Source organism: Cebus imitator, unplaced genomic scaffold, assembly GCF_001604975.1.
Source record: "Cebus imitator isolate Cc_AM_T3 unplaced genomic scaffold, Cebus_imitator-1.0 Scaffold462, whole genome shotgun sequence".
Lineage (NCBI taxonomy): Eukaryota > Metazoa > Chordata > Mammalia > Primates > Cebidae > Cebus > Cebus imitator.
In genome coordinates, this window is record NW_016107777.1 from 133560 (window position 1) to 140907 (window position 7348).

General features: G+C 43.6%; 1 pseudogene across 1 annotated transcript; it reads left to right on the forward strand.

The window, feature by feature from the left end:
* The first annotated feature begins 458 nt into the window (after positions 1 to 458).
* Positions 459 to 2312, forward strand: LOC108291669 (annotated as a pseudogene). Its single transcript, XR_001819999.2, has one exon. The product of XR_001819999.2 is annotated as an NAD kinase-like (transcript).
* Positions 2313 to 7348: the final 5036 nt, after the last annotated feature.

Here is a 7348-nt window from a genome sequence, read left to right on the forward strand (position 1 = left end):
AGCTAAGTAAACTTTTATTCATTATAAAATACCAACTCTAGGATATTCTGTTATTAAAGCAGAAACTGAAATAAAAGATTCACACAATGTCTAAATAGATTTTTTAAATTAAATATGCTTCACACAAGTTATTTATTTTAGATTTAAGGGCACACATAGGTTAATGGTTAAAAAATTTTAAAAACCCATACCAATAATTGAAAGACTGTAAGAGTGGCTATATTTATATCAGACAAAATAGACTTCTAGAAAAAAACATCTGTCCTGAGAGACAAGATCAGTCTGTAATAAGAGGATGATTCGTCAAAAGGACATGATTAAAAAATATTTGCACCAGGCATGCGCACTGGGCGGCCGGGGTGCATTGCTGCTCCGCGGCACCAGCGCCGGGGTCCAGGAGGCCACCCCATGGGGCAGCGGGTGGCCGGGGCGCTGAGGGTCAGGTAGCAACAGCTGGCGGCGGTGGGGCCTGCGGGGTCAGTCCGCATGTAGACGCCCGCGCAGGCACCCGCGGCAGCGAACAGCATCGGTGTTTTCTGGCCGAAGTTCTCATTTACCGACTGCGGAAATGGAACAGGAAAACATGACTGTGAATAAGGAGTTGAGTCCCAGTGCAGCTGCGTAGGGCTGCTCGGCCTGCCACGGCAACAAGACCTGGAGTTACAGCCACCCCAACCAGGGCTGTGCCAAGTCTCGGAGCCTGTCTGCCTCGCCCGCCTTGGGGAGCACCAGGGAGTTCAGGAGAACGCGCTCTCTCCATGGGCCCTGCCCGGTGACCACTTTTGGACCAAAGGCCTGTGTGCTGCAGAACCCCCAGACCATCATGCACATTCAGGACCCCTCAAGCCAGCGGCTGACGGAACAGGGCTGTGAAGAGCGTCCTTGGCATCAAGAAGATGAGAGATGCCAGCCTGCTGCAGCCGTTCAAGGAGCTCTGCACATACCTCATGGAGGAGAACAACATGATCGTGTATGTGGAAAAGAAAGTGCTAGAAGACCCTGCCATCACCAGCGATGAAAGCTTTGGGGCAGTGAAGAAGTTCTGCACCTTCCCAGAAGATTATGATGACATTTCCAATCGGATAGACTTCATCGTCTGCCTGGGGGGAGACGGGACACCGCTGTAAGCTTCCTCACTCTTCCAGGGCAGTGTGCCTTCAGTCATGGCCTTCCACCTGGGCTCCCTGGGCTTCCTGACCCCGTTCAGCTTTGAGAACTTTCAGTCCGAAGTTACTCAGGTGATAGAGGGGAACGCAGCTGTTTTCCTCCGGAGCCAGCTGAAGGTCAGAGTGGTGAAGGAGCCCCGGGAAAAGAAGACGGCCATGCACAACGGGCTGGGTGAGAACGGCTCACGGCCTGTGGGTCTGGACATGGATGTGGAGAAGCAGGCCATGCAGTACCAGGTCCTGAACGAGGTGGTGATCGACAGAGGCCCCTCCTCCTACCTGTCTAATGTGGACGTCTACCTGGACAAACACCTCATCACCACGGTGCAGGGCGACGGAGTGATCGTGTCCACCCCGACGGGCAGCATGGCGTATGTGGCCTTGGCCAGGGCCTCCATGATCCACCCCAACGTGCCGGCCATCATGATCACGCCCATCTGCCCCCACTAGCTGTCCTTCTGGCCCATTGTTGTCCCTGCAGGGGTTGAGTTGAAGATCATGTTGTCACCTGAAGCAAGGAACATGGCATGGGTGTCCTTTGACGGACGGAAGAGACAAGAGATCCCCCACGGAGAAGCATCAGCATCACTACCTCATGCTACCCGCTCCCCTCCATCTGCGTACGGGACCCCATGAGCGACTGGTTTGAGAGCCTCGCACAGTGCCTGCACTGGAACATCTGGAAGAAGCAAGCCCACTTTGAGGAGGAGGAGGAGGAAGAGGAGGAGGAGAAGGGCTAGGTCTAGGCTCGTCCAGGCCTGAATCCTTCCGCTGTCTGTTTTTCTGCTCTCCATGCACCCTCAGGGGACAGACCAGTCTGTGTGTGTCTGTGAACACCTCTGTCTAAATGGCACGACCACTTCCTTTCTGTAGCTGGGTTAGAACCTGAGTCTGCCTTGTGTCCAGATCAGCTATTTTTTAACATTTTAAATCTGACTTTTTTTGCATTTCTAAAGAAGCAAAGTGAGAAATGGGCTGGGACCTCTTTTGTCCTGCTGACTCCCTACCCCTTTTTCCCCCTTGCCCCCATGGGTCCCTGGAGCCTGGCCTCCAGCTGCTGGAATTCCACGCCAGATCAGTCAACTGAAATTCAGAGGGGTCAGAGTGACTCGACCTGTCCTTCCATATTGACAATAAATGTCTCACTCAAAAAAAAAAAAAAAATATATATATATATATATATATACACACACACACCTAACATTAGAGCACATAAATATATAAACATATTTAAACAGAACTTCAGAAAAAAGACAAATATGACAATAATAGAGGACTTTATTACACTACTTAAAATGAGAGATTATTCAGACAGAAAGCTAGAAAGAAAAAAATGTGTTTGCATAGCACTATAGAACAATTGCACCTACCAGACATATATAGAATATTTCATGTAACAGTAGGAGAATACACATTCTTATCAAGCACAAATGGAACATATTATCCATAATAGATCATATGTTGGGCCAAGAAAACCAAAGTGTTTTCAAATTTAAAAAGGTTAAAATTACATCAACTTTTTTTTTTGGTTTTGTTTTGAGACAGAGTCTCGCTCTGACACCCAGGCTGGAGTGCGATGGTGAGATCTTGGCTCACTTCAACCTCCAACTCCCAGGTTCAAGTGATTCTCCTGCCTCAGCCTCCCAAGTAGCTGAGATTTCAGGCATGCACCACCATGCCCAGCTAATTTTGTTTTTAGTAAAGATGAGGTTTCACCATGTTGGTGAGGCTGGTCTAAAACTCCTGACCTCAGGTGATCCACCCATCTTGGCCTCCCAAAGTGCTGGGATTACAGGCATGAGCCACCACACGCCACTGTTTCAACTTTTTAAATTATAATTTAATAAAACTAGAAATCAATAGCCAAAGAAAAAATTGAAACTCACAAATATGTGGACAGTAAACAATATGTTCCTGGACATCCAGTGGGTCAAAGAGAAAAAGCAAAGGGAAATCAGAAAGTATATTGAGAAAAAAGAAAATAGAAACACTTGCATACAATAACTTCTGGGGTACAAAAAAAAACTCACAAAACAGTTCTAAAACAAAAGTCTGTAGTGCCATATTTCTATATTAAGAAAAAGGACAATATGTTAAATAAAAAACATAACGTTAATCCACAAAATACTTTAAAAAGAACAACTAAATAATTCTAATGTTTGCATAATAAAGAAAATAATAGACTGGATTCTGTGGTTCATGCCTGTAATCCAAGCACTTTGGGATGCCGAGGTGGGAGGATCACCTGAGGTCAGGAGTTTGAGACCAGCTTGGCCAACATGGGGAAACCCTGTCTCTACTAAAAATACAAAAATTAGCCAGGTGTGGTGGCAGATGCCTATAATTTTAGCTGCTCCAGAGACTGAGGTAGAAGCATCAGGAGGCAAAGGTTGTGGTGAGCCAAGATCCCACCACTGCACTCCAGCCTAAGTGACAAAAGCTAAACTCCATCTCAAAAAAAAGAGAGAAAGAAAAAGAAAAAAATTAAAGCAGAAATAAATTTCATAGATACTTAAAAAACAAGCAGAAAAAGAATTTACATATAAAACGTATCTAAACATTTTAAGAAAAAGAAGATGAGTAAATTCCCTTTTTTATTTTTAAGTTGATTAAGTCTCTTATTTTTATTTTGTATATATGCTTACAATAAGCAGGTCCAAATAATTTATCCTGAACTCATGGACATTTGATTTCCAGTAGGGTTTGTATTTAGGCACCAGAGGTGTAGCCTTGGGATTGTGAAGGAGCATTTGTGGAAAACAAAAAGGTGGAATAAGAGAACATGCTATAAAAAGCCTTTAGGGCCGGGTGCGGTGGCTCACTCCTGTAATACCAGCAGTTGTGGAGGCCAAGGCAAGTGGATCACCTGAGGTCAAGTTTAAGACCAGCCTGGCCAACATGGTGAAACCCGGTCTCTACTAAAAATACAAAAATTATCTGGGCATGGTGGCATGAGCCTGTAAACCCAGCTACTCGCGAGGCAAGAGAATCTCTTGAACCCGGGAGGCAGAGGTTGCAGTAAGCCGATATCCAGCCACTGCACTCCAGCCTGGGTGACAAGAGTAAAACTTGGTCTCAGAAAAAAAAAAAAAAAAGAAAAGAAAAGAAACCTATGGGTAGGGAACAGTACACAGTTGGTGAAAAGACTGGTTAGTGCTGCAGTTACTGATCCAGGCAGGTGGGGTAGCTCTGACTTATAAATGCGTGCATTATAAGTCACAGGAGGGACAGAACCTAGGCTAGTGGAGAAAACAGGTCACTGGTGCAGATTCAAGATCTGGGCATAAAAGTAAGCCATGAATCCTCTGGGAACTTACGTAGCCTACTGGCAGAAAACTCTAGAAGAACAAGTTCTCTCAGCACAATTTCTGAGGGTGAAGCCTTGTCATGGGAGGGGTGTAGCTATATCATTGCCCAGTGCGCCTGTATGTGAGTATGTAGGAATCACTTTACAGCAGCAGAGTGAGAAGTGGAATCTGCCCTCACAATTCCTTTCCTTTTAGTTCTCAGCCCCCTCTGAACCCGGATGAGACCTGGAATCACAGGACAGTTCACAATGCAACAGGATGTGTGCAGAAGAATATAGTCTCCATTCCCCAAAAGACTCACAGTCTTCCTCCAGCCAAGGCTGCTGGGATGTCTTTGTTTTCACACCAAGTATACAGCTGCTGAACACCAGGAAACTCTTCACCAACTGGGTGTTCAGCAACTCAATTCTCACAGAATCCAGAGTCACCATAGGCCCGAGCACCACAAGCCTCAGTTCCTCAATACAGTGCCTACTGCACACGCCAGTGACAAGCACCAGGGGCCCATCTATACCTCTAAGCCACTATCTGTAAATCATGGGCTTTTATAGACTTCTCCCTGAAGTTTAATAATTTGATGAAACTACTCACAGAACTTCACAAAACACTCTACCTGTGTTTACCAGGTAAACATCAAGAATACAATTCAGGAAATGCCAACTGGAAAAAAAAAGTATAGGGCGCAGAAAATTAGGAGGAAAAGAAAAGTGGGTAGTGAGTTCCTGGTAAATAGCTACAATTAAGAAAAATCTCTAAAGCTTTGTGTTCTGCAAGAACAACTTACTGCAAAGAAATACCCTTACCATTATGACTTATTTTAGACATTCCCTCCTTTAGATATCACATATTCTACATTCCCATTGTTCTTCATAAATACTGTAAACTTGTCTTCAGGGTTCAGAAGAAAATACTTGTTAAGCAAACTTTGCTTAAGTTTCTCTCTTTCCCCCAGAGCTCTGGACTCTGCTCCATATCCAGTCTCAGCAAACACACAACCCCTCTTCATGTCCCTCTCAAAAATAGGCAGACTTTGGGGTGCAACGTTCTTGAATCTTGCGTTGATTTTGCCACCCTCCATTCTTCCCCTCCTCTCCCACCTTCTGTCTCATCTTGCTTGCTCCTCCATATGAACTGACAGCCCTTTTCAGTTTAACATTAGAGACATTTGCAGATATTAAGTTTAGTGCTTCCCTCATTGCAACACTACTTTACTTATTACTTTTTTGAGAGAGCGTCTCCCTCTATCACCCAGGCTGGTGAGCAGTGGCAATATCTCAGCTCACTGCGACCTCTGCCTTCTGGGTTCAAGCAATTCTCCTGCCTCTGCCTCCTGAGTAGCTGGGACCCACCACCACAGCCAGCTAATTTTTTGTATTCCTAGGAGAAACAGTGTTTCACCATGCTTACCAGGCTGGTCTTGAACTCCTGACCTCAAGTGATCAACTCACCTTGGCCTCCCAAAGTGCTGGGATTACAGGTGTGAGCCACCAGGCCCAGCCACAGTACTTGGGAATAAAGTTACTTCTTACCTACATCTAAATTTATTTTAATTGACTCTATGTAAAAACAGCGCCAAAACAATAACAATTTCATCCTGATAGAGGACATCACAACCTTCCTGCCATCTCAACTCTCACTGCATCTGCCTGTGGATCCCCACAGTTGAGATGGTGACATATACTTTGACTCAGCTTACAGACATTACAATAACTCTTACACATAGGCCAGCCAAAGAGAGAGATTTTGACTTTCTCTTTCCTGGAAGTGTCCACTTATTCCCCTGAATTAAAAACAAAACAAAACAAACAAACAACAAACAAAGTTTAGACGTGTTGGTTTCAGAGTTGGTTTTGGAGCAAGACATATGCTGCAAAGCAGTAATATCTTGCTGTAAGCTTTCTCACTCCCCCTGAAGCAGCTGTGTTGAATCAGATCTGTTTCAACATGCCCACTCTAAATAACAGCTCAGACATTTTCCTACAGTTTTTAGCTAATATATTTTGATTTTCTTCTCTTACATTGTAATTTATGTTCTTTTAGTTCTTTAATTAATTACTAGTCAATTAGATTGAGCTAATAATACACTATAAAAATAATTGCTTATAATTCTGTAAGTTTTCCTTTATGTATTTTGAGCATATATTATTAGGGGTATGCAATTTTTGAAATGTTATATCTTCCCAGGAGATTGGCAATTATTATACAATTTTAGTTTTCCTTGTTAGTTTTGCATTATTTTATTATTCTTTTTGTGATACCCCTAGGAACTGCAGTGTGTATCCTTGACCCACTGGTATATATCCTAAATTAGTACATTTATCACTTTAATACAAGTTGTATCTAAAGTTGCAAGGACCTTAGAACGTTTGACTCCATTTACCTCACTCTCAAATTTTGTGCAATTGTTTTCATTTATTTCTTAGTAGATTTAAGAACCTACCAAACATTATTAACATTTATTATTATTAGATTAAAATACAATTGTTATTGAGATTAATTTACACATTCGCTATTTCCAATGTTCCTTACTCTTCCATCACTGTTCCTCCATTTGAAACCATATTTTTATGGTCTGAATAGTTTACTATAGAAATTCTTTTTTTTTTAATTTTATAGCATTTTAGGTTTTGGGGTATATGTGAAGAACATGCAAAATTGTTGCATAGGTACACACGTGGCAGTGTGATTTGCTGCCTTCCTCCCAATCACCTAAATCTGGCATTTCTACCCTTGCTATCTCTCCCCAACCTCCCACCCCCCCACCGTTCCTCCTCTATTGCCCCCCAACAGACCCCAGTGTGTAGTGCTCCCCTCCCTGTGTCCATGTGTTCTCATTGTTCAACACCCGCCTATGAGTGAGAACATGCGGTGTTT